The following is a 5,198-nucleotide window of genomic DNA, read 5'->3' as shown; positions in this document are numbered from 1 at the left end:
ACATGACTTCCAGTATCTATAACCTCAATTACCCCCACCACCGCACTCTCCGTTACGCTACACTTTTGCCTACATGACTTCCAGTATCTATAACCTCAATTACCCCCACTACTATACTACTAAGCCACGCCCATTCTACTCCCTGCAATCTAATTTATAAGACGTTGTCACGTCAAAATCATAGTATGAAACTAATGTTACATATTTAAGGTGTGAACTGAGGATTTAACAGTTTTTATTCTTAAAAACCTATCACTGAATGATCAAATTTATATTATTTTGATATTCTTGTAATCGGCTCTAAAGATTTTGATTAAACACCGTAAATCGATTTATAATTCCTGTTCCATTCAATATAAGCTGAGTAATATACTCATTGTAATAATATGATGTAGTAAAAATGGACAATTTTCTAAAATTCTTTCTCTAACGTACATTCATTTTTTTCAAGTTTAAATAATTAACCATTTTTAGTGTTGATAATTGTAATAAATGGATAAATATGAATTAAGAAATAATTTTACTATTAACATAGGAAAAAAATGAGAAATATAGATAAAAGTTTAGATCTGGAAATCTCAAACAGCCGAAGGCGTCCGATCTATGCCGATCATACATGTATACGGCTTTGATATATTTTGTTACATTCTTATAATTCACAGTTATACCTGGAAACAATCTTATGTCACACTGTGATATTCTTAGGAGAAACAAAGCTGATATTCGTTATGTAAACCTCGATAAACCTCGAAATACGAATTTGTGTAGCCAAAGAAAAAATGAAATGTCTTGTTTTCCGCCTTTCCCTGGAGCAAATAACCTCCATTTATATTTAAGTACATTTTACTTCACCAATCTAATCCGATTTTATAGTAGTATATATGTTACTAACTGTTTGTTTTATTTTTTATGTATTTATTCAGTTAGTTTTTATTTTATTTTTTATCTCTGTATCTAAAATTATTTATAGATAAGTTTATAATTAAGTGTGCCTATACTGACTTTGGTTAATACATGTAGTAAAATTAAAATTACTTTATAATTGTTTTAAAGAGACCTATTCCCAGAATAATAAACTATTTTTCATTTCAATTAGACCTCCCGGGTGATCTGTGAGTATATGGTTTTGTCAACAGTCCACCTTATAGTATAGGGTGTTTTTTTAAGCCCGATAGAACTTGAAATTGTAAACAATAACACAAAAAATTAAATTGTAATCAAAATTTTTTTTTTATTCGAAAGATCAATACGTGACATTAACATTTGAAAATGATTTCGGGCATATGGGCACCGCGGCTGTTCTTGACGAAGCGCATTCTGGACGTCCAATTTTGGCCGTATGTCACGAATAACACGAACAATGCTGGCCTCCAAGGCGTCAATTGTTGCTGGTTTATCAGCATAAACCAGTGACTTCACGTAGCCCCACAGGAAATAATCGAGAGGTGTCAAATCGCACGACCATATGCGGAAATTTTGCTTATTAACAAACCCGTTAAGCCAAAAATGCGCCTCATCGCTGAACACAATTTTACAGAATGCGCTTCGTCAAGAACAGCCGCGGTGCCCATATGCCCGAAATCATTTTCAAATGTTAATGTCACGTATTGATCTTTCGAATAAAAAAAAAATTTTGATTACAATTTAATTTTTTGTGTTATTTTTTACAATTTCAAGTTCTATCGGGCTTAAAAAAAACCCTATACAAGATCCCGGTGAAAACAATTCAGTTATTTCATCCCAACTTTGTATTAATCTAATGAAAACTGCTGATCGAAATCAATGAACCTATCTAGTATACTCAGGCAGAATTCAAAGGGGTGGCTGTTTAAAAATGTAAAAAAAAAAAAAAAAAAAAAAAAAAATCCGTTTAAACTACCTACAACACTAAGAAACCTAATTGAAAATAATTTAAAATAGAGTGAATTTACTGAAATATGAACTTTAGTTGACCTTTTTACGTCCAATAGTACTCCAGATACTGTTTTTTTTTTGTTTTGTTTTTTATAAACAACAACTTTTATTGAAATATATAATGAAAAATCGGTAATTAGTGAATTTATTGAGGAAAATCTATATCTCAGGAACCATTTGACTTACAAATGTTTAGCAGAACGTTAATTTATTAAAGCTAGTTTAATTTTCTATGGAGTCGTTTATTAAGTTTATCTTCGTATGAATAGTAGTTTTCATATTTACTATAATACATTAACAAGATGATGATTTCTATTTATTCGGAAAAAACTTCTGGTTTGTAAAAAACATTATTTCAGAAGCCATAAGAAGTACACATTTCTGCAAGAAATCAAATTAAATACCGTTTAATGATCTATAAAGTAGATTAAAACTTACTAACCCTATCTTCGTAGGGATAGTAGTTTTTACGATATTTTCATATAAAATTTTGTCCTAACAACTAGAAATCAATTTTGGCAAATATCATGAAAGAAACTATTCCTGCGAAGATAAACATCATAGCACAACTAACTAGCCTTAATTTGAGTGGTAGTAGACATCTATACGTCTCATGGTTCCAGAGATATAAATTTTTGTAAACTTTTTCTTTTTAACTGTATCTCGGAAACTGTTGGACGTAACCAGCTCTAATGGGGCTTATATTTCAGCTAATTGACTCTACTTTAAATTATGTTGTATTAGGTTTTCTAGTTTTGTAGTTACTTTTAACGAAATACTAAATCCAAAATCCTACGTAAAATCCTTGATGCTCCTTATTACGTTACAAATAAACTCATTCACAAAGACCTTAACATCCCATTCGTTGCAGATTTGATCCAAAACAGATATGAGTCTTTTCATTCCAGACTCCTTAACCATCCTAACTCATTAATTCTTAATTTTTCATCCTTAAAAATCGCTGATAATCCTCCGAGGCGTCTGAAAAGAAGATGGCCACGGGACTTTTTAATTTAAATTATATTAAAATGTTTGAAGTACCACCAATGGGTGGTTCCTTCTCAAGATTTTCAAGTGCATATAAAACATACAACATATTTACCTATTGTATTATTTTGTACAGTTGTAAATTACATTAAATAAATTAAAAAAAAAAACCTTTTAACGATATGAAGCTTGGAATGAACTTTTTTTTAACTTCTTGAAATAGCCGCCATTTTTTTATTTCCCCTTACTATAGTTGGCAGAATCATCAATTTTTATTTTAATTATTAATAGTTTTGATTAGTGTAATAAAAAAAATTGGGATGAAAATTTTTTTTTCTCCTCCTGGGCTCTGGTACTATTGAAATTACGTATTTAAGGCGAGTTTTTTCTTTGAATTCTGTACTGAAATTGACGTAATATTTAGAGGGGAAACAATAAACTCAACAGGTTTCATTGGCAACAGGTTTTCTTTATTCTATAAAATAAAAAAATAGAATTCATGACCTTATTTCGGAGCTAGCCATAGGTAATAATATACTCAAAATAATACCCTCCCAGGACGTAAAAGGGAGGAAATCGAGGGAATTCTGCGTGGTAGGGTTGGTAGTCCTGCTTCGGCGTAGGTCCCTGTAAACAGTGTGGAGTTGGGAAGGGCTCAGTCCTTTCTCGCCGTTGGCCGGATTCGAATCGTCTCTTCTCGAACCTTCCGTATTAGTGATATTAAGTTTTATCAATCAATTTCTTATAAAGATATAACTTTTTAACTAAGCGAAATCGCCTTTTCGTCCGTTTGAACTGAAGAAAAAAAAAATCATTCTAAATATATTTTTAAACCGCTCGAATTGGATGATAAATCGACGAACCCTGGATATGACATAATCTTCTCGAGGCGAACTCCTTCGTCGAAGGTAATTAAATTATATAGAAAAAAAATTATAAATTTTTATAGCTCATACTTGTAAAGCAAGCTCTCGTGTTGGTAAAATATACTGCTTCAACTTGTTGCTAGAGAAATGTGGCTCCTGGTTGCATATCGACCGAACTCTCGACACCTTCCGCACTTCTTAAAAAATTCATAGGTCCATCGAATATTTATTGCAATGAGGTCTACACAAACTTCTGCAACAAGAGGCAATTCGCTTGGTACGAAACTCTTAAACCAATCAAGTAATTTTAATTTAAAAAAGTTCAAAAAAATAAAAAATACTATCTTATGATCGTCAGTCAAATTTTTTTAAAACATCCCGTTTCTTCTCCTAATATATTAGAAAATATGTACTCATATTTGAAGTAAGTTAAAAAAAGTATATATTTTATTTTATTTAACTTCGTCAGAAAGTCTTGTATCATATTTTTTTATTTACGCATATTGGGGGAGCACATTCCGGGACCAGCACCATTTTCTTCTCTATTTTACAATATTATAATAAATTATTATTACACACTTCAACAATAGTTAATTATAATTGTCATACAAATTATTAGAACAAAAGCATACTTTTAATTTTTTTCTCTATTTTTCAGGTCGTCATATATTTAAATATATTTATCCATCGTCCGTTTCTACTGAATTATTTTCGAAATTAAAATTATCTGTACAGTCTGGTTCATCGTATTTTTTATTTATAAAAACTAAATTACAAAATAATAAAATTAAAATAAACTACGTACAATAAAATAAAATTCACGTTGTATCTTTATCGTCATCGTTAAAAGTGCCTGAGCTGAAAATATATTACTCTTGAATATATTTCTAGTTGTTTTAACGATGATTCATACATTTTTGTATATTTTATATTCTTAAAAATAATAATATAGATATTTTAATAATAGAATTATATGGAAGGCAAAAGTCAAATTTTCTTATATTAAGAAATTTATTTTATCGAAATTAGTGTTGTTTCATTTTTATCATAAAATTTGCTAAAGTGGAGAATGTTCAGTAGTTGTAACACTGCTTATTTAGATACTGATATATTCGTGTTAACCAGTTATTTCTGGTTCAGTAATGACAAATCAATTAATTGCTAATTTAAGTGATATATAGTTAATTATGTAGTTAATTAATTGATTTCCTAAATTATAACAATTATTGATTCGTAGATGCTTGGCTAATGTTAAATTAATAAAAATTATCTGTAAATGTGGCGTACGGTAAGTTGTGTTCAAATTTATTTAATTCAATTTTTCATCTGTTTATTATTAAACGAGTACTGAAATTTGAAAATCCTCTTTTTTTAAATTACGTCTTCAAATTTCTTTTGAAAAAAAATGTTTGTATAATTTTAACAATTCTG

This window comes from Halyomorpha halys, unplaced genomic scaffold (assembly GCF_000696795.3).
Source record: "Halyomorpha halys isolate HHAL.00 unplaced genomic scaffold, Hhal_1.1 Scaffold15.1, whole genome shotgun sequence".
Lineage (NCBI taxonomy): Eukaryota > Metazoa > Arthropoda > Insecta > Hemiptera > Pentatomidae > Halyomorpha > Halyomorpha halys.
Note: the sequence above shows the minus strand (reverse complement) of the source record.